Genomic DNA, 23,379 nt, shown 5'->3' with positions numbered 1-23,379 from the left:
AAGAAGGCGCCGGAATCGTGGAAGGAAGCTTTTATCACATTGATACCAAAATCTGAAACTGAAAAGACACAACTCAAAAACTATCGTCCCATTTCCCTTCTGAATGTGGATTACAAAATATTTGCAGACATTTTGGCAAGTAGACTTAAAAGAGTTCTTAATGAAGTAATTCATAAAGACCAGGCAGGCTTTCTCCCAGGTAGACATATGTTTGCTAACACTAGGAACATTATTGACATTTTGGAACTTTTGCAAACAGACATAAATACAAAAGCAGTGTTAATTTTTATAGACGCGGAGAAGGCCTTTGATAATATTTCTTGGAAATTCATGAAGGGAAATTTGAAAGAAATGGGAGTGGGACGGGGGTTTGAGAATGGGATTGATGCAATATATTCAGAACAAAAGGCCAAACTGATAGTTAACAATGTGGTTACAGAAGAGTTCAAAATTGAAAAAGGAACACGACAAGGCTGCCCGATTTCCCCTTTGTTATTTATCTCGGTTCTGGAGGTGCTCTTGAATATGATTAGAGGGGACCGGTTGGTGGAAGGGATTCAGGTCGGAGCGAAACAATACAAACTTAAAGCTTTTGCAGATGACCTAGTTTTGACCCTGCAGGAGCCAGAATCTAGTACGAAAAGAGTATTACAATTGATACAGGACTTTGGTCGGGTGGCGGGATTTAAATTAAACAAACAGAAAACCAAAGTGTTGGGAAAAAACTTGACAGACATAGAGTCAGAACGGTTTCAGAGAGAAACAGAATTAACTATGGTTAAAAAGGTAAAGTACCTAGGGGTAAACATAACAGCAAAAAACCTGAGTCTATTCAAGGATAACTATGAAAAATGTTGGTCTGAAATTAAGAGAGACTTGGATAGTTGGACAAAATTGAAGCTTTCTTTGTTAGGCCGAATTGCTGCTATTAAGATGAATGTATTGCCAAAAATGCTGTTTTTGTTTCAAACATTACAGATTGTGGACAAAACGGAGTGCTTCCGGAAGTGGCAGAAAGATATATCTAGATTTGTCTGGCAGGGCAAAAAGCCCAGAATTAAGTTTAAGATATTAACAGATGCGAAAGAAAGAGGGGGCTTTGCCCTGCCAGACTTAAAGTTGTAGTATGAAGCCGCAGCTTTTTGCTGGCTAAAAGACTGGCTACTTCTCGAAGACACTGACGTGTTGGATCTGGAAGGTTTTAACAATGCTTTTGGTTGGCATGCATATTTATGGTATGACAAAGTTAAGATCAATAAGGCCTTTAAGAACCATATTGTCAGGAAAGCAGTGTTTAATGTCTGGACAAAATATAAAGACTTATTGGAAAATAAAACTCCAAGGTGGCTTTCACCTCTGGAAGCCAAGGCCCGAAAAAGACCCAATATGGAGGCCAAATGGCCAAAATACTGGGAAATATTAGAAAAAGATGGAGACAATTGGAAATTGCAGAGTTTGGAGAAAATGAAGGATAAGGTGCGAGACTGGTTACATTATGCTCAGATTAAAGAAGTTTTTAAAAATGACAAAAAGTTAGGGTTCCAGGTGGAGAAATCGAAGTTAGAAACAGAATTGTTAGAACCAAAGACCAAGGTATTATCTAGAATGTATAACTTGCTGCTAAAGTGGAATACACAAGACGAAATGGTTAAATCGGCTATGATAAAATGGGCACAGGACATTGGGCATAACATTATGTTTGAGGACTGGGAAAGGTTGTGGACCACTGGGCTGAACTTCACCGCATGTAATGCTCTGAAGGAAAATGTTATGAAAATGATATATAGATGGTACATGACCCCAGTTAAACTTGCCAAAATATACCATTCGTCTGATAATAAATGTTGGAAATGTAAAGAAAATGAAGGAACATTCTTTCACCTCTGGTGGACATGCCCTAAGGTGAAGGTCTTCTGGGAAATGATATATAATGAGCTGAAAAAGGTATTTAAGTATACCTTCACAAAGAAACCAGAGGCCTTTCTTCTGGGCATTGTCGGCCAGAAGGTGTTAAAGAAGGATCGAACATTTTTCATGTATGCAACAACGGCAGCAAGGATTCTCATCGCAAAAAACTGGAAAACTCAAGATCTACCCACACTGGAAGAGTGGCAGATGCAGCTGATGGACTATATGCAACTGGCCGAGATGACCGGCAGAATCCGTGATCTGGGAGAAGAGAAGTTGGAGGAAGACTGGGAGAAATTCAAGATGTATTTACAAAAACATTGTAATTTGGTTGAATGTTAAGAAGGATGCTAGATTATAAAAAACTGGTCACCACTAAACTAGATTTAAATTTGATGATAAGTGAGACTAAAGAAAATATAAAACTTTTTGGAAGAAGCGCTAGATTATATGTGTGAGTGGACATGAGATTGTAAACAAGTTGATAATTTGTTTGGAAAAAATTTTTTAACGATGTAAATGGGAGCGGGAGACGTGAGGGAGCCCAAAGAAGTGATGAAATTGTTGTGAAAGAAGTAAGATTGTTTATTATGTTTTATATTTAAAAACCTTAATAAATATTTATATAAAAAAAAAACAAATCAGAAACAGGGATAGCTTCTGTAAGTCCGGGACTGTCCCTGGAAAATAGGGACAATTGGAGAGTCCGTAACTGCTATTTAGTAAGCAAAAACCCAGCACCCAAAGTCCATTCCAGGGCTGGCTGTACCATTAGGCTCTGCCTCAGGTGGCAGATCTTTAGGGAAGCAGTAAAAACAAGTGCAGCCGTCTCTGGCTTTTTCTCCTAAGCCCCCAGCCCTTCCCCTCAGCTACCATTTGTCCTCTCCTGCACCACCTAATCTGGCCTGCTGTCTCAGGTGTGGTAGGGGATGCTATCCCATGTTGAAATAAGATTTGACTGCAGTGCAGTTGGCTTCTGACAAGAGAGATGGGAGGGAATGCAGTTTTGCCCTTTGCTTCATACGGCAAAATGTCTTGGACCTGCCCTGGTGCAATCTTAATGCCACATCTGGCTAGGCTTTCAGGGGCCATATAGACCACAGGCTGGCCTTTCAGATACATTGCAGCTACCGCAGTATATTTCAAGGATGGGGAATCTCTTGGCTCTCCACAGGTTGGTGGACTCCAGATCCCATCAGCCCCAGCCACCACAACCAGTGGTCAAGAATGATGGGAGTTGTAGTCCAACAGCATCTGGAGGAGCACAAGTTATCCATCCCTGGAGTAGAGGCAGGTAACATTCACAGCAAAGTAAGGGAGGGCAGGTTTTGGCTGTTCCCTATAGGGTTGTTACATGTCTGGAATTTCCCGGATATAGCCAGAATACTGGAGTCAGAAGCAGTGTTCAGATCAAAATTGCAAAAAAAAAGTCTGGGAAAATTTGGATGTAAGGCAACCCATGTTGGCAGTGTCGTTTGGGGTGATTTTCCTTAAAAGTAGCTCAAAAACCTATTCTTTTCTCTCTCTCTCTTGTGATTTTGCCACAGAAGCTCAACAATTTTGGGCAAAACTAAAAAACAACAACCACTCAACAACTTTGGCCAAAAAAAAAAAAAAAGACAACAGAACTTTTGTGTCCAGATTTTCACTTTTCAAAATATGGCAACCCTAAATTAGAAGCTTTCCCAGACTTTGCCTATAACATTCCCACTGCAGGGTGTGTGTTTGTAAATGACGTCACGTGCTTCAAATCATATTTTACTGGAGACAAATGGCCAGGGCTCATGCCAGAGAACTCTGCTGGTTAGGGGCTGATCAAAGACTTTAGGATTGGGCTCAAGATCAATGGGAAGGAGAGAGAGAGAGAGAATCAGCTTTATTGCCTTCAGATGGTCATTAGCTGCAGGTGGAAGAAGGCATCTCCCTCACACCTGTTGTGTTGGCCCAGTCATGGAATTGGCATCAGCAGACCCAGTCAAGACACTAATGATTCCAGGCTGCCTTTCATCTAGAAAATGCAGGGCTAACCTGACAGAGTGCCCTGATAGCCCCTTTTCTTGCCTTGTACACATATGGCCATTATTTGAGCATGACTTACTTAAAACATCCATGCATATGCCAGGCAGCCCACTGCAGTGCCCAAATTTTAAAGCAAATGTGATGACCACAACAGGGAATGGCAGTGATCTATTAGACAGGTTCCTTTTCCATTACAGCTGATTGACAAAGCTTCAACAGAAGTCCTTTACACTTCCAAATTAAGGATTCTTTAGGGCTTTGAAGAAATGCTCTATCTCTGAGATTCCTGCATCTCTTCATCAAAAATACCCTTTCTCCGGATAACTGGTGCTTGTGGAGACAATTTGACACTTCTTTCCCAACCTTCTCTTTCTGCTTTCCCCTATGGGTGTGAACGGTGCTTTTTTCTGGGGGGGGGGGGACACAGGGGTATGCATACCCCTAAACATTTTGTGAATCTAAGTTTGGCCTCATTGAAGGGCAGCATTTCAACATGAGTGGGAAAATGAGAGTACCCCTAAACACTGTTCTAGTAAAAAAAAGCACTGGGTGTGAGAGTGGGGCAAGGAGAGATTTTTCAAACATTCATGAATAATCTGTACTTATGTTTATAGTCAGCTGGGCTGGGCTGGTGCCAACAATGTGGACTTTTAATGCAGCTGAGTTCATGAGCGCAAAAAGCACTCAAAAATTAGTTGCATACCTAGTTATGCACTGTTTGTCTATGCTTATTAAACAGCTGTTTTGTGTGGCTTTTATCATTCGCGTTTGTTGTGTCAACAGTGAATGCGTTACAGATTGATTTTCATTTTAAATATGTATATATACTTCCAAGGCTTACATTGCACTTACAGTGGTTTCCCATCCAGGTCACTGACCAGACCTTCACTGGCTTAGCTTCACAAAAACAATAGTTTGATTTGCACATAATGCTAAGCCAAGCCCCAGCTTAGTGTGAACAAGCAAACACGTAGCTCCTGCCCTGTCAACTTGCTGCTGTGCTGTACTGAGCTAAGCCATGGTGTGTCATACAAACCCAGACTCATGCTTCAAATGACCATGAGCTGAAACTAAAGTCTGACCTTCGATTTGCGTCCTGTGGTTCTTACAGCACAAGATATTATGGGCTGTCCCGTGAATCCGCTGGATGAAATACCGGAAGAACGTTGCCTCAGGAGAGTGAGGAAAATTCTCAGGGATGATTCACACCCTGGCCGGCACTTTCTTGATCTCCTGCCCTTAGGCAGAAGATATAGAAGCAGGATTAGTCGCAACAACAGGGTAAAGAACAGCTTCTCTCCTTGGGCTGTTAGGCTGCTGAATGAAAAGATAGCAACAAGGCAACTGACTTTCAGGTTTGGTGGGTGTGCGTCAGTAAACGAGGGGAATTAAGACTAAGAGAGCTGAGTGGGGGGTGCTCGTGTAATCTCACTGTATACAAGTTGTACAAGTGTCAATAAAGTATTTCAATTTCTGGAAGACGTCAACCACAAGGACAGGTTCAAATGACATGCTAAGCACACCATGTATTTGCACAGCAGCAAAAGAACCTAGGAGGAGCCAAGGAGCACATGATCTACTTTTGGGGAACCAACATGTTTGCTTGTTCACACTAAACCATAGTTTGGCTTAGCGTTATGTGTGAACAAGGGCTGTGTGCTCCTGGACAATTCATTAAGCACAAACTGATACCATTATAATGACTGGGCTTATCAGTTACACCATGCTGGGTGCCATGCCTATTGTTCAGGTGGAACAAAGAGCTAGGTGCCACCTACACTCCAAATATCCCATGGCAGCTCCCAGCAGCTTCCTATAGATGTTAACAGCATGGGCGACAAGATTCAACTCTGCAGGACAACAGAGAGCAGCTGAGGTGGTGCTGAACACTAACTTGTCATAACTGTATTTTCTGCAAGTGGCTCTAGAGGCAAGAGTGGAGGAATAATAATAATAATAATAATAATAATAATAATAATAATAATAATAATATATTATTTATACCATGCCCATCTGGCTGGGTTTCCCCAGCTACTCTGGGCAGCTCCCAACAGAATATTAAAAGCAGAATAAAACATCAAACATTAAAAACTCCCCTAAACATGGTTGCCTTCAGATGTCTTCTAAAAGTCAGATAGTTGTTTATTTCCTTGACATCTGATGGGAGGGTGGGTGCCACTACTGAGAAGGCCCTCTGCCTGGTTCCCTGTAACCTCACTTTTCACAGCAAGGGAACTGCCAGAAGACCCTCGGTGCTGGACCTCAGTGTCCGGGCTGAACGATGGGGGTGGAGACACTCCTTCAGGTATACTGGGGCGAGGCTGTTTAGGGCTTTAAACGTCAGCACCAACACTTTGAATTGTGCCTGGAAATGTACGGGGAGAGAAGTAGGTCTTTCAGGACCGGTGTTATATGGTCTTGGCAACCACTCCCAGTCACCAGTCTAGCTGCCACATTCTGGATTAGTTGTAGTTTGCGGGTCAGCTTCAAAGGTAGTCCCACGTAGAGCGCATTGCAGTAGTCCAAGCAGGAGATAACTAAATTATGCACCACTCTGGTGAGACAGTCTGCAGGCAGGTAGGGTCTCAGTGTGCGTACCAGATGGAGCTGGTAGACAGCTACCCTGGACACAGAACTGACCTGAGCAAAATGAGACCCTAGCAGACTACAGTTCCCAGTTTTCTTTGGGAGAAGCCATGACTATTAAAGTTGTACTGGAGTGCTTTAAATGGGTGGTGTGGGTGTGGCCTTCAATACCCATGACACATCAAAGACCATGCAGGGGTCCAAAACGGAACTCATTGTTGGCCAATTACGGCAGCAGTGGCCAATGTGATGTCCTCCAGCTCTTCTTCAACTCCAGTTCCCATGGACCTCATCCAGCATGGCCAATGGTTGGAGATGGTGGAAGTTGTCCCCCAGCAACATCACTATTGGCTGTCTTGGCCCTAGGAACCACAAAGTTCTCTTCTATATGTGCAGGAGTCAAGTAGCCAAGGAGAATCTCCTTCGAGAGTTTCCCAGCAAGCATCTTTGTTCAATTTCATCTGAAGACAAGGGGCGGCAGGAAGAAACCGCTATTTCTTTTTCTCCCCTGGAGAAAAAACATGGGTCTCATCTTCCTAGTTGTGGCAAAGGTTAGCCTCTGACCCCTGCCAGACACAAGGAAGGTGTCTGCACTGAAAGGCAAGCTTGTGTGGAGCAGCCGAATGAATAAAGCCATGGGAGAAGGAGGGGGGGGGATGCTTTATCCAAAACACATGTTTTTTGCCACTATTCTAGTTATCTGGAATATTTCCTGCATGTTTGTTGCCGTGGTAACTGGCCCAGCATGAAAGACCTATTTACTAGGCCCTAGGATAAGAAACAGCCATGTGTTGTCAATTTTAGAGCTCTCTTTCTCTCCCCCTAACACCCCTGTCTCTCTCCCCCCCCCTTATACAGTCCCCCTCTGCTGTATACCCGGATGGTACGGAGCCTAAAAACCCAAGACGAGAACCATCCCTCCTGCTCGCATCATTCCCAAGTAATTTTGTTTTCTCCTTGAGTGAGGTTTTCTTGGCTCCGCATGGAGAACGACTGGGCAAAGAGCCATGGTGGGCTGGGGGGGTGGGTTCTGCTTTGAAGGAAATGTTAAGAAAAAGTGTCTGGTGCCTTAGAGGCGTGATTTGAACAGGAGAGGCTCTGAGACTGGACAAGAATTCACCGACAGAGCAGGAGGTAAGTGAGCACTTCAGCTTTCAGAAGGGGAAGCCGCTGAGTTGGCTGAGGTGAATTCGTCCCCTCTTCCTTCTCTTTCTCTCTCTCTTTGCACCTTCTTTCCCCGGTTTCCTCAGGGTGGTCAACCTGAGCTGAAGCTCTTTCACTTTGCTGCTTTCTCGCTCCCTCTTTTTTTTTTCTTCCTGTGAAGCGAGCAGCCTGTCGACAAGCAAACCTGTAGGAAAATATTTGCTCTTCAAACTGCAACAGGAGAGCTGCACTGAGCTGCCTTTCTTACGCTCCAGTTCAGAAGAGCAAAAGGGGAGACATTGATGAGAGCATCAAGATTGTGTGGTTGGAGCCTCTCCGTACAATGACAGAAAGTTGTAGTCCCCGAGGGAACATGAGACCCTCGCAGAAGGACTCTGGGGACCCAGAATTGGTGGTGGCCTGTTTTACAGTCTAAGCCTCCACATGCTCCTTCTGTGAGAAAGTCTTGCAGCTCTATGAGGGATTCCTCCAGTCACCAAGGGGCTCTGTTCATACTAAACGTAATGTGTCATATGCTGGACAGAGCCCCAAGCTTCTGTCTGCCGTTTAGGATTCAGAGAAGTCGCTTCTGGTTGTCCGTGGGGACAGATCTGCTGCCTGAAGTCAGACAGGTGCAAGCTCGTTTGAGATACTTCAGTAATTAAAACCAGTCCAGGTAATTTGCCTGAATTAATTATCCTAATAAAAGACAAATGTCTCCTCTTCTTTTTCTTTGATGTCTCTTTGCTGGACAAATCAGAGTGTGCTTAGAGGTGTGGGTGAGCTGAGGGGAAGAAAGTATGATCTGTCTTTCCACAGGTGTTGCCAAGACACTCCTTGGGAATGTTTGCTTCCCTGAGCTGTGGGATCTCTGGTGCAGTATTGCCTTTGATATATGAAGGATGATGGGTTGTGTTGTGATGAATGCAGTTACAGCTGTGTGAGCATTCCAAGTAGAGGTGAATAGGAAAAGGATACATTGTAATGGCGTGTCAGTGGTTCTTACCTGTGCCCAGGTGTGTGCAGTACCTGAGCACAAAACTTTGCTGCTTTGGGATCCATAATAATGCCTGAACATCAAACCAGCTGATGTAGGCATACCTCTGGTTGACTGACACATCTGTTTCCTATATTTCATAAGGTGTAGCAAGTGGGGCTGGATGGTTAGGAGTTTGGGTTTTGTTTCTTCTTATTTTTGTCCAAATGCTCTCTGTTTAGATCAGAGTAGGAAGCTAGTCCATTTAGCTCAGTTACATCTACATCAGGGATGGCCAACATGGTGTTCTGCAGAGATTGTTGGAAGTCCCATTATCTCTGAGCATTGGCCATGCTGCTTGGGGTAGCTGAGAATTGTAGGCATGGAGAAAAGCTTAAACTTCCACATATTGCACATTTTTTTCATTCCTGCCATAAATTCAACAATGTATGGAGGGCAACACTTTAGCTACCCTTAGTCTCCACTGGCTGGAAGCAGTTCATCAGCATTTCAGACAAAGAACTTGCTCAGCTCTACCTGAATATGACAGGGTTGGAACATAGGATCTTCTGCATATAAAGCATTTACTCTACCACCTTGGTCCCTTCCCAAGGATGCACATGGCAAACCTCAAAAATTACGCATCCCAGGTATGTTATGGCAAAGGGAGCCCACAGCATCATGTATCTGCTCCAACATATATATGTTAAGATAGGACTGTTCACCCCTAATATTTTGTGCCTTCCCTCTGCTCAGCTTTCCTCTAAAGCAGTAGAAGTCAGCACAGTATGAGACAGGATATCGGATAGGGTGAACTTGCACAAAAGACCTGAGAACTCTTTCTCACATTGTTTAATGTACACATTTCCATTGTAATTGCACATATACATGTGCATAAACTCTGCAGTGTTGCATGCATAGAATTTCCTGCATAAATACATGTTGCTGTATGTATTCCTGACACTGCCACCATCCATGATTTAAAAAACCAAACCATGCAATATAATTCTAGTCCTCAAGGAAATTGAAATAATATTTTAAACCATGTGCTGTATCTGCCAGAGGCTCCAGTGTTCAAATGATAGTTTTGGTGCTTGTCTTTACCTGTTCACGTATCCCACAACTCACGACTGACCCGTTCCTTGCCTCCTGCCACCCTACTGCTGCTTCCCCCAAATAGTTTATGTTTTGCAAAAAGGTAAGGCATGGGGCTCAGAAGAAAGTTGAGCCCATGCTTTACCTTCATACTTTACACCAAATGAACAATATGATTATAATAAGGAGGCACGTTTACAAAAAATAAAAAGATTGTTTATTTACATGATTGAACTCAAGATGTGGGGTTAAATCTTCCTGATTTAGAACCTGATTTCTAGAACACATTCGCTACTTTTCCAACCCCATCAAGTACCCTGGGATCAACAAGAGTTGGTGTGCTCAACAGAGAAGTTGTGAGACTGCATCTATTGAAGTTTGGCACATTGTAGAAATGTGGGGAAGGAATATAGCTCAATGGTACAATGGCACATGCTTTGCATATAAGAGGTCCCAGATTCACCCCCTGACATCTCCAGGTAGACAGGGGCTGGGGAAGACCCCTGTCTGTAACCCTGGAGAGCTGCTGCTGGTCATTGTAGATCAGAGATGGGGAACCCTCTACCCTCCAGATGTTGGTGGACTACAGCCTCCTCCATCAGCATGGTCCATGGTCAGATATGGTGATCCAATGACATCTGGAGGGCCACAGGTTCTTAATCCCTGGTGCAGACCATACTGAGCTAGAAGAACCAATGGTCTGACTCTGTTTAAGGCACCATCCTATGTTCCTGGATATATTCTATGGGGCACAGCCATCCAGCCCACTCAATGGCAGCATTATAGTCAACTTGACCATGTGTTCATATTCCACATGCTTTCAATCTACCCTCAGTGCATATAGCTCATTCTCCCAAGCCCCTGGCAGAAATATCACACATTTAACAACTGTATGGCAGACAGAAACCCTGTCCCAATGCTGAATCTGCATGCAAGGAAAGGCTTTGCCTGGTTTCTGCCTTTCATGCAGAGGTAAAAGCTGCAGCAGTCTTGCTGGTGGGGAGAAGCAACCCTGTTCAGTTAGTAGGCTGCATTTTTCACCAGCCTTGGTATTCTGTGAATTTGCTGAAAGTCCCAAGACGTGTTGAAATTCCATCAGAAATGGTTAGAATTGAAGGTTGGAGTGGTAAATGAAACATCTCTGATAGGAGGGCAAACTAGGTCACCATTGTGGTTCTCTCTAGCCTGTAGATTTGTGTTACAGACAGCTCGGCTCCCCTTTTGAAGCAAAGCATTCTTTCATATGGATGTGTAGTGACTGTTTCCATACCTTTGGCCAAAACAATACCTCCTGCCATCCCCTAAGAGCAAAAAATGCCAAGAACATTCATTCTGGCATGTGAACTATATGGCAACGGCAGAGCGCGCTGTCGTGAGCCAAGGAAAATACCTCCTGACATTCCCTTAGAAAAATAAAAGCCTAGGTTTCCTTGCAATATGAAATAACTTGAATATTAAAAACAAACAGAGGCCCAGTAACAGGGTCGAGATGCAAAGAGTAACTCCTCATACAACTGAAGTTTTGCATGCAAAGATGTGCCATATCGATGGGAGCTTCACCCACATACAACCAGAAGTAAGTAGAAGGAAATATGATGGCACTGGCACTGGCCAGTAGGCAACCACAATACTAATACAATGGCCATCCACCCCACACACACATGCTATTTCATCTGGAATACTTCTACTCCCTGGACAAATCGATCACCCAATCAATCCTTGAAGTGCTATAATCTTTCTCGCCTGTATGGATGTATATGCAGCATAGCAGGGCCTCACTTTTGTATGGCTGGAACTTATCTCCAGAACAGAGGTAAACCTGCACTGGTTGATCTGTATACTTTGCCTTTGGCCCCATCCACCACTTACATGAGGGCCCCGGAAAGTTCAGACTAAGGGAAAGCAATGGTTGGGTTGGGTTCCCCACCCCACGGGGACAGATAAAAGAGGACACCTTCATCCCAGTATGGCTCCCCTTTATCACATGCACAGCTCAACGAGAAAACCCACAGACTGCATACCAATCAATATGGCTTACCTGACCCAACAGTCCCACCCACCACCCTCACAAATGCAAACAAACCTCACTTCAGACAACTACAGACAACCAACCACACCCTGGGCCCCCCAACCCCTCTCACTACCAAGGAAAGGTAAGAAGTGAATAGAAAGAGAACCTATCCAGTTGACACCGACCAACCCCCCCAAAAAAACAAAACCCACATGTGCACTATACAAAACGCTATACACACCTCCTCTCCTCCCTCTCTTCTTCCCCGACTCCATACTGAATACAAAACTAATGTCTCATATATAATGCAACTGATTTGTAGAAAAGTCTTTAATCCAGAAAAAAAGAGACAAGGCACGTGCTTTGGTAAACCAAGAAAAGCTAATAATAATAATAATAATAATAACAATAATAATAATAATAACCCCCACTTTAAACAACCTGCAGTGCTAAAAACAAAATACTTATTCTGAGCGCCAAATGGATGCATGGAAGATGGGCACCCTCAATTCCCCAAGCTTATCTTCCCCTCATGACAGTTATCTTCCCACTCTTCTCAGAATCAGAGGCCGACTGAGCAAGGAGGAGTTCTGGTGATGGACTGTGGGAAGGCAAGCCATGGGAACGGCATGGGATCTTCTCAAATGCACACCCACTTTCCATGACACTGAGCCCCATCCCACATTTTGAACATGATGGGGGCAGACCTAGGCTTAAACCAAGGGATGGAGAACCCTTTTTTAGCCTGAGGGCCACATTCTTCCATGAGCAACTTTCTGGGGGCCATATGCCAGTGGTGGGTGTGGTCAAAGGGTGTGACTTTCATCTTTGCTGCATTCTGGCCACGCAGGTGCTAGAGGTTTGCATGCAAGTGCCCATATCTCTCTATTCAGTCAGGCAGCAGGTATTATCACATTCCCAGCCAGGCATATTCCAGCCAGGCAAAACCACACAAGGAGTGGTTCAGAGTGGGGGGGGGGTGACCTAGGGAGAGTTCTGAGGGCCAGAGAGATATTGAGGGCCACAGGCTCCCCATTCCTGGCTTTCTGCAGACATCACTGGTAATTTGATCTTCAGTTTTCCTACACCAGATATGCATATGTAACCGTAATATGCCTGTAAATCCTTGCAATTCCCTTTGCCTTCGGTCTGCTGAACTGAAGAGAGTTTTGTTGATGAAAAGCTGTGAAATGCCAGGGCCAGGTCACATGCCCCTTGCAAGGTGCTCTGCGTAAGGGTAACACTGCGGTTTGTTTTGGAGCAGCCATGGCATGTGCCAGTGGCCAGGGTGCCCAGACGACCAGGGCTATGTTTATAATAACAGTGTTATGTGTGTAGTAAGAGCAGCCTATAAAAGGCAATGCAGGCTGGTGGTTGTAGAGGAGAAATGTAAACATATAGCTGAAAGCTAGAGGCAGCCCTGCTGGGCTATGAAGAAACTTGCTTGTGAGATAGAGATGGGATTGAGACTAGAGGAAGCCTAGCGTGCAGACAGTTTAAGGAGGTCTCTGTCTGCCAAGCATAAAAACCTCAAAACCTGACAATATTAGGAGTCAGGTCACACAGCCCTTGGCTCTGTCCGTTTGGAATATTGCTGAGAAAACGACGACAGCCTTGTAGAAATTTCATAAAGCTTTTCTTGAAATCTGACAGAGGATTTGATTTTGCACCTTTAGTCTCCTGCCTTCAGATCCACAGCATTACACATTTTTTACTTGGGTGCTATCGGCCGACGGTTAACATTTCTATGTACTTGTCAAGGATATTTTCATAATATGCTGACCTGTCATGCCGTTTGCAGTCTGATCCTCTGACCGCCATCATGTTGCACCAAAAAGACCCATTTAAGTTATTGAATGTGCCCCCAGTTTACAACTTTTCCATTCTTACTCAGAAGCATGGAACATTTAAGACTACAAAGTCAATGATTCAGTGTTGCGCTGAGCAAGAAACGGAAAGAAAGGAACATGTGTGACACCACTCAGGGCCTAAATTAATTTAACCAAGTAACTGAGAAAGTATGGAAGTTGATTGCTTGGGGCCAGGGAAGTGGAATGCATCTTGTGTTTGGGCTATCATTTGTGTTATGCTTATTTTCTTGTAACAGTTTATTTTATTAAAGTTTTTTTGGATGGGGTAAAACACAGTTTGGAGGTGGAGGCAAGCATTGGAACCAGAAGCCTCTCTGAGCCATGAACACACATACAAGTGATGCGCCTCTGTGGCTAGTTATCACATGCCTAGAATTCTCCATCCGATCACCTGGACACTCACAGCTCCCACTGCCCCTCACTCAAGAATCTGCCTCTAAAATGCCAAGAATGAGCCCATCTCAAACAAGGGAGGAGGCTGGAGGCCACTATTCCTTTGCACAGGTGTCAAAGCAGAGTGCCTCGAGTGGGATCTCCCCAGATTGACAACACAACATTACATGGAGCAGCATCTGCCATCATTCCTGAGCACGGAGCACAATGTGCGGCCCGGAGGCAATCCACAAGGTCAGAGTCCTGACCTCCAAAGACACAGCCCCACGGGCTGGAATGTGTTTCCACAGCAACCTGTTGGGTTTGGATTTCCCCACCCCACCCCAACCGCCTCACTTATCAAGGGGACAGTTTCTGTTTTGGCAGCTAATGGAGCAGCCTGGGAGTGTAACTAGATCCACAGCTGGAATTAAAGTAATGGCCTGGCTTGTTTAAGAAGTTTGATGGATGGGGAACCCCTTGGGGTGAGTGGAGGAGGGGGTTGGATACTCAAGGCCGAGTCTCGGGAGCTGGTGCTGAAAGCAGAAGGCCACCTGCCCTTGTTGCTCCAGAGCCCTCCTTCTAATTTGAGTCCCTCCTGAGTTGTTTGTGGTCTGGTGGGTGGTTAGATGCTAGCCGGAGAGATCTGATGAGTGGCAGAGCCAAGCTGTTTGCTTTAGCTTGCAGTACTGGCTCGCTCTTTGGTTTCCCCCCTTTCAAGTGGCAACTGAGGTTGTGTTGTGGGGAATGTGGGCAAACAGGGGTCCGGACAAAGAGGAAGCTGCCATCGAGCCTCAGCACGGCGGAAGGAGCTGCTTGTTCAGCATCTCATATTTCCAGTCAGGGCCTTTGCAGGCGATGAATTTATCTATATTTGGCCATTTCAATGCCACACCCATGATAAATGAACCTCGCAGTGCCTGAAAGGTTGATTCTCCCTGGCCACTGTTATTGAGAATGCTCACTGTGCTAATCCAGTGCTCCAATTCTGGGGGGAAATGCATAATGTTATCTGCAAGATCCTCTTCAATTTTAGTCCAATCACAAACATGGTAGCCTTTTTCAAAACAGTAGCTGAGGAGGCCAGCACAGAAGGGAAAGGGGCTGGGTCTCCTCTGTCCCTCCTTATGATTTAAGTCATATGCCTATTTTATGAATATTTGATCTTCCCAGGCTGCACCTTTTGGCATGTCATGGTCATGTGGCCTTACTCTTGACCAGTTTCCCTCTATATCCATAAGTGTGAGCATCTGTAAACACAGCATCTCTCCGGATTACAGTAGCCAGCTAGGTATCACCAAAAGCAAGAGCAAGTCAATTTTGCATAACATTTGCATATTGAATTTACAGCCACAAGCTGACAAATTATGGGTTGCATCCAATACAGCACTAAGCTGACGTCACTTAGCGGCATACTTGTCCCACCGGCAAAATGATTTGTGCGAGAGAAAGGTTGTGGCGCAATAGAAGGCTGCTTGCCGGTAATTTTGTTGTGCAACAGATTGTGCAATCTGTTGTACAATGACTTTCCACCAGTGCAGTTGATGCGATGGGTTCCTCCATTGCACAACTTTAAAACTCACCTGTCTGCTAGTGCATTGGCCCTTAATAACAATAAAACCAAATCCATTGCAGGTGAGGAGCTCTAGTTTCTCTGTGCTCCAAGAGCCTGCAGCATTCAGGTCTAAGTACAGTTCAGCAGGAATGAGGGTCTTCTCACCAGGCTGAGTGATTCGCAGCAACCAACTTTCACAGTGAGAAAATTGATACTGCACCTATGGGTTCAGGCCCTATGCAAGCCTCTGTCTCCCTTTGCTGTTGTGTGTGTCAGCCTGAAGGATGCTATGGGAAAGTCTCAGTCTTCTGTGGGAACCTCAGTGCAAAGCTCAAGGCCCCCCACTTCCCAACCCCCCGTGTTGTGTCCCGAAGAAGCACCTGGACCTGCACCCCCATGAAGCAGAGAGTGGGGAGCTGTTGTCCTGCAAAAACTGCTCCCTTGGCCCTGTTTGCATGCAAAAGTCTTGCAGCAGGAGACTCTGTAGGCGTGGACCCAGCCCAGCCGACAGTGGGATTTGCATACATCAAAGCCGCAGACAAGGAGCCTCCCATGTGTTTGTCAGCCTGAGTTAGAGATGATACGGGCCGGAGCTATTGTCTGCCCTTAAGCCACCCCTGAAAAGATCCACTTTCAATATCTGAAATAATTTCTCCCTTGGTTATTAAGAGACGAGTGGCGGCCACTTACTGAGAGGTCTCCAGCTGTGTAGCCAATGGGGTTTTCATGGCCTTTGGAAGCGAGGCCAGTCCTTTATGAGAAAAAAGAGAGGTTTCCTGTGGGAAGAAAGGTTGGCCAGGGCGTATGTATGTCACTGTGGGTACTATGGACCTTGAGCAGGTTCTGTCACACTTGTCTTGCACTAAGGAGAGGCGTGCTGTCATTTCCCAGGCTTGTGGGCGATTCAGATGCATCGTGACCAAAACCAATATGAATCATAAGCATAAGCTGTTTGTCTAGGGAACAGCCAGATGGCCCTGGTTTGAGGAGCTAGGCAAACTGATTCAGCCCTTCCAGTGCCCACAGAGGTGTAGGGTAGCTCAAACTGCCTGAGCCCTCTTTGGGTTCCACAGAGCTGAAGGAAGCCCACATGGGACCACTGGGGGTTGCATCCCCTGCCTAGCTGACTCGGGGTGGGCATTTGCACATCGCCAAGAAAAGAGTGGTGGTACTGTGGTCTAAACCACTGAGCCTAGGGCTTGCCGATCAGAAGGTCGGCAGTTCAAGTCCCTGAGACGGGGTGAGCTCCCATTGCTCAGTCCCAGCTCCTGCCAACCTAGCAGTTCGAAAGCATGTCAAAGTGCAAGTAGATAAATAGGTACCGCTCCGGCGGGAAAGTAAATGGTGTTTCCGTGCGCTGCTCTGGTTTGACCCGGAAAAACTGTCTGCAGACAAACGTCAGCTCCCTCAGCCAGTAAAGCGAGATGAGCACCACAACCCCAGAGTCATTCGCAACTGGACTTAACTGCCAGGGGTCCTTTACTTACTTTCTTTTTTAAGAAGAGAGGGAGAGGGAAAGAGGGCGCAGAGCTGCATAAAATTCACATCTGTGAATTTATGTGTATAGATGTGCGAATTTTGAAATAATGACTATGACTGAAATACCTTTCCCCAGAGCAAGGAACATGGGGACCAGCTGGCCCGTGTACCTGCTCAGTATGTTCTCCAGATACTAACTGTAAATGGGCAACTTGGGCACAATTAGGTACATCCACACCATTAAAAGCATTGTTATACCACTTAAACAGTCATGTCTTGAGTTTGTTGAGGGTGCTGAGAGTTGTTAAGACTCCCTCAGAGAGCTACAATTCCCAGCACCCTTAACAACTTGCCAACAAACTTGGACCAGCCGGACAGTCCTTCAAGTGAAAGATGCCTTCAGAGATGGAGGTGTCGTCTGTCAGTTAGGATCCATGGACCCCCTAAGACATGGGTAGGTAAACTAAGGCCCGGGGGCCGGATCTGGCCCAATCGCCTTCTCAATCCAGCCTGCGAACGGTCTGGGGATCAGCGTGTTTTTACATGAGTAGAATGTGTGCTTTTATTTTAAAATGCATCTCTGGGTTATTTGTGGGGCATAGAAATTTGTTCATTTATTTTTATTATTTTCAAAATATAGTCCAGGCCCCCACAAGTTCTGAGAGAAAGTGGAAAAGCAATAAGCTAGGGTGTAAGTGACCAACTTGCAGCCCATAAGCTGAAATTAATCCAGGAATTTATATACTGTATACATAAGTACATGTTTGTGTGAGTGTGTGTGAGAGAGAGAGAGAGGGGGGGGAGAGAGAGAGAGAGGGAGGGAGGGAGAGAGAGAGAGAGAGAGAGAGAGAGAGAGAGAGAGAGAGAGAGAGAGTCAAGTATCAAAATAATTTGAAAGGGCTTGGGTGCTTTGAATTTCAATTTGTGGGATAAGGCACCATATACCGTTTTGTCCTAAAGAGCAGAATATGTCAGGCCAGCTTTGGAAACGAACAGACTGGCGGCTGTGGCTAATGGCTAATGCTAAGCAGAACAGGAATTCTGTCTCTGATTCCGTAACTGAATTACACCGGAATGCCCAGTCTCCCAATCCCCTTGTCAACCTGCTGCTGCTCCAACTGGGCAGTGGCTGACAGGTAAAGTATGGGAAGCAAGCGTGCTTCGGTGCAAAAAGGCTATCAGTCCGGTGCTGTGACAGTCAGCAGAAACCTGCCTTGGTCAGAGGCTATGCCAGAGACAAAGGGAAGATAGCCCAGGGGTGAGGAGCTAGAGAATAAGGGAGGCCTGGAGGTGAGGCTTTGTTACCATGGCTACCAGGATGCAAACACGGCTGTGCGCAAAGATGCTGGAAGCAAGGAGCAGCTTCTTAAGAAACCGTTTTTTGGTGTGTGTGGCCTTTTTGGCTGCGTAATGTGCCTGTTGAATAAATATTTCTCTTTCGCTACAATCCAGTGACACTTTCATTGTTTTTACTTCATAAACAAGAAGGCTGAGTTTCTATAACTTTTGTTTGTTTGACTTGTCTCCTTCGCTGTGCTAAAGGCAATGGAAGGGAAAGAGCAGAACACTCTTATTTGGGACTGGGAAGCGTAATGCCATGTCAGGCTTCCCCAAGCTGGAGCCCTCCAGATGTTTCGGACAGCAGCTGAGCTGGTTGGAGCTGATGAGAGCTGTGGTCCAAAACATCTATGTGGCACCAGGTTGCAGGAGGCGGTGCTATTCTGAGGCTGCTACAAGGGCCAAACAGAAAATTGACTTTGACATTTGGGGCCCTGAAATTGGGAAGCCGTTTTTAACTGTTTGGGAGTGATGCTTACCGCGCTTTGTACACAGAACATCATTTGACAGAGGAAGTTGAGCTAAAGGGAGAATGAATTTTAAAGACAGGTTGTCAGGATGCTCAGCAGGGAAGAGAGACCTGAAAGCCACAAAAGAGATGTCACTTTTGCACACATTACAATATGTTGTAAATAAATACCAATTACATGCGCATTTGATGGATCATTGCAGTGCAGGTACAAACCTCTGGCTGATCTTGGTTTGAAGTTTGGCTAGGAGTCTCACAGCTTCTTTTCATGAATGTACTGCTTCATGTTATCTGTTAATCAGTACAGTGGTACCTCGGGTTAAGTACTTAATTCATTCCAGAGGTGTGTTCTTAACCTGAAACTGTTCTTAACCTGAAGCACCACTTTAGGTAAGGGGCCTCCGCTGCTGCTGCGCCGCCGGAGCACGATTTCTGTTGTCATCCTGAAGCAAAGTTCTTAACCCGAGGTACTATTTCTGGGTTAGCGGAGTCTGCAACCTGAAGCGTATGTAACCTGAAGCATATGTAATCCGAGGTACCACTGTAATGGCTAGTGACCCTTGGGACTGGTAGGATGGAAGACTGGGAGACCAACAGTAGATGGCACTAGAATTGATGAAAGGCAGATCTAAATAACTCAGGAATTGGTTCATTCCCCCCCCCCCATTATAATCCGGCCCCTCACAAGGTCTGAGGGACAGTGAACCGGCCCCCCGCTGAAAATGTTTGCTGACCCCTGGTCTAATACGTTTCCAAGCACAATTCAAAGTGTTGGTGCTGGCCTCTAAAGCCCTAAATGGCCTCGGTCCTGTATACCTGAAGGAGCGTCTTCACCCCCATCGTTCCACCCGGACACTGAGGGCCTTCTGACAGTTCCCTCACTGCGAGAAGCCAAGTTACAGGAAACCAGGCAGAGGGCCTTCTCGGTAGTGGCACCCACCCTGCGGAACGCCCTCCCACCAGATGTCAAAGAGAAAAACAACTACCAGACTTTTAGAAGACATCTGAAGGCAGCCCTGTTTAGGGAAGCTTTTAATGTTTAACAGACCACTGTATTTTAGTACTTTGTTGGAAGCCGCCCAGAGTGGCTGGGGAAACCCAGCCAGATGGGCAGGGTATAAATAAATTATTATTATTATTATTATTATTATTATTATTATTATTATTATGGTCCTCGTGATCCTTTCCAACCCTATGATTCTCTACCTCCCTAGCTTCTGGAGTCCTGCGCATCTCAACACATCCCATTTTCTTTATCAGTTTTGGTCACCTTTTCCAGCTCCTCTTCCCATTTTCTTTACCTCCAGTGGAGCACTCTCTTCCAACTATCTTTTATTGGTTTTCTTGCTTCTCAGTCCTCTGCCTCTTCTTTTTTTCCTGGGCTCTCCTGCTGGCTCTACCTCTCCATACCTAGACCTTCCTCCTAACACCCTGTTCTCGCAGTGGCCAGCCAAACGCCCATGGGAAACCCACAAGCAGAATCTGAGCACAAGAGCGTTCTCCCCTTCCTGTGGTTTCAAGCAACTGGTCTTCAGAAGCATTGATGCCTCTGACTATCTGAAGCTGTGCTTAGGCTATGTTTTTAACCTTTCCTGCAAAAACTTTGATGCCAGACGTATAGCTGCTCTGTATCATATATGCAAGAACACCCTATCAGTGATTATTCTCTGATCTCTCCCGCCGGCCTCGTTCCCTCCTTCAGTTCTGAAAAATATCCCCAAATGCTCTAAAGTAGGGCAGAGGTTGGAGAGGGGGTGTTATTGGGGGTGGGGGGTTGTCATATTTTGCTGGTCCTAAGGCCCCAGATTACCTTAATCCTGTTCTGTGTTTAAGGAGAGGAGACAGTAAGGAAATTGTCTCTTTTTCAATTCCTGGAGGAGTCGAGAGATTTTGTTTGAAGACAGTTCTTAATTTCCTGCCTTGCGTGCTTCAAAGCTGAGGTATGCCTTAGGGAGTTTTTGGGGACTGCTCTGCTCGCAAGAGCTCAGGAAGCAGAGCTCATGGGGAAAATGACAGCTGCAATTTTAATATGATGACTGCTTTTCAAATGAGCTCAATTACGGACGCAGGGCTGTTGCCCTGTTGACAGTGTTGGTTAAAAACCAGAAGAACAACTCCATTGGATGCAAGGAAACCAACCAGGCTAAACGCTGAACGCTGAAATGGGCCTCTTGCTAAGGCTTCACTGGGGCCAAAGGAAGCATGGAAGGGTTTCTTTCTTTCTTTCTTTATATATATATATCATAGATAGATAGATAGATAGATAGACAGACAGACAGACAGACAGACAGACAGACAGACAGACAGATATAGATAGATAGATAGATAGATAGATAGATAGATAGATAGATAGATTAGATAGATGATACATAGATAGATAGATAGATAGATAGATAGATAGATAGATATAGAGAGAGAGATATGTACAGTCATACCTCGGATTACAGACACTTCAGCTAGCATTTTTTCAGGTTGCGGATGCGCCGAAACCCAGAAGTACGGGAACGGGTTACTTCCAGGTTTTGGCGTCGCGCATGCGCAGAAGCGCTAAAACACACTTTGCGCATGTGTAGAAGTGCCGAATCGCAACCTGTGTGTGCGCAGATGCAGCACTGCGGGTTGCAAACGTGCCTCCCACACAGATCACGTTCGCAACCCGAGCATCCACTGTGTGTGTGTGTGTAGGTTTACGAAAGTACCGGTATGTGCAATGTCTCTTTTTCAAGTTACATTTTCTACAGATCAGTTTCATTTGTTGAGACATTAGTATTACATTAGGAAGAAAAGGGGGAAAGAGGTAGAGGGGAGAATGGTGAGTGGGGTGGGGTCAGGTGGCAATGCTTCTATTCTACTTAGTGTATGTGTGGGGCTTTGTGTCAGCATCACCTCTGTGGGTTCTCTTTACTATTCGCTTGTATCCCTTTGGCGGTGAGAGAGGTTGGAGGTTGGCCTAAGGTGTGGTTGCTTGTTTTTGATTGTAACCCGCCAACAGCATTCGAATCAATCTGGCTAAGCTGATGCAAACACACCCACACCCCACTCACACAAGAAACCAAAGTTTTCTTTCACTTCTGAGTATCTGTAAAAAGGGCTGCAATGAATTGCTGGTGAATTGGTGCAATTTCATAGCTGTCAACTTTTCCCTTTTCTTGCGAGGAATCCTATTTGGAAAAAAAGGGAAACAGCTATGCAATTAAAGTTGCTAGAAACGTTTTGGTTGGCTAAAAGTGTGTGTCTGGTTGATCAGGTTCTTACTTTTTAAATGGCCCTGGCCACATCCACACCAAACATTCAAAGCACATGACTTTCCTTGAAGAATCCTGGCAGCCACAGCTTTTAAGGGTGTTGGGAACTGTAGCCCCATGGGGGAGGGTAAAACTACAGTTCCCAGGATTCTTGGTGGGGAGAGGAGCATGACTGTTAAAGCGATACTAGTATGCTTTAAATGTGTGGTGTGGGTGTGTTCTTTAAAGCTGTAGAGGGTCAAGTGGTTTTTGAGAAGTGGAGAATGCTTTTCAGCTGCATGCCCTCCTGGGCAACCTTGCAGGGACTGCACACCACTGATGGGAACGGCCACAGGCAACAGTGGGTGGGGCCAGAGGCAAAAGTAGGTGGAGCAATAGAGACTAATCTTTCTTTTTCAGAGAAGCGTGCATTCCAATCACACACAACTATGGGGTTTCTGTTTCTACAGACATAGGGCTACTATACGTCTGGGATCCCGGACATATCCGGGATTCATCCATTGAAAATAGTGTCCAGGCAGAATTTTGGAGAAGCGGTAAAATGTCAGGGAAAACTGGGAGCATATGGCAATCCATGTCAGAAGTGTTGATTTTTTGGCGAATTTCCATAAAAATTGCTCCAAAACTTCATTTTTCATTCTTTGAAGTTTTGCAAAAAAAAAACCTCAATAGCTTTGCACCCCCCCCCCCAAAAAAAGACAACTTCGCTCCCCAAAAAGTTCAACAACTTTTGTGTCCGGATTTTTACTTTTTGAAATAACTCTATACCCTCCAACATTTCTCCAATGAAAATAGGGACGTCCTAAGGAAAAGCGGGGAACTTGGAGGGTCTGAAATTTATGCAGATTTAATGTCTGTTATATTGAGTAATTAACTATTCTTCCTCTGATTCTTTGACTTTAATCACAGGACTGTGCTTAGGTTCAGTGAGAGTTGGATACCAGTGTTCGAGCAAGTCCAATGTCTGTTCCATCCACATTGGATCAGTTTTTTTTATTATGGCCTGAGGAGGTGGACAGGCAGCTTAAAGAAGTGCAGCCGACCGCTTGCCTCCTTGGCCCTTGCCCATCTTGGTTTCTTAGAGCTACCTGTAAGAGGATGACCGGGCGAGTCCAGAGAGTGATTAGTGTTTCACAGAAGGAAGAAGAGGAAATGCCATTGGCATTGAAGGAGGAAGTGGTGTGCCTGCTCCTTAAGAAGACCTCCGTGGACCCCAAGATGTTAAAATAACCATTGCCCGGTGGTCTTCTGGGGGCAAGATGCTAGGGAAGATGGTAGCAGTCCAGTTTCAGGCATGCTTGGAGAAAACTGC

At 45.3% G+C, this 23,379-nt stretch overlaps 1 protein-coding gene across 1 annotated transcript in view; it reads left to right on the top strand.

Annotated features, from left to right (window-relative positions):
- The first annotated feature begins 7,552 nt into the window (after positions 1-7,552).
- Positions 7,553-23,379, top strand: part of CDON (cell adhesion associated, oncogene regulated) — a 116,293-nt gene continuing 100,466 nt past the window's right edge. Inside the window, exon 1 of the mRNA XM_081843263.1 lies at positions 7,553-7,647. The gene's annotated coding sequence lies outside the window, so the exon portion shown is untranslated. The remainder of the gene's footprint in view (positions 7,648-23,379) is intronic.

This window comes from Podarcis erhardii, assembly GCF_964252035.2.
Source record: "Podarcis erhardii genome assembly, chromosome: 16".
Lineage (NCBI taxonomy): Eukaryota > Metazoa > Chordata > Lepidosauria > Squamata > Lacertidae > Podarcis > Podarcis erhardii.
Note: the sequence above shows the minus strand (reverse complement) of the source record. Positions and strands in the feature narration are given on the sequence as shown.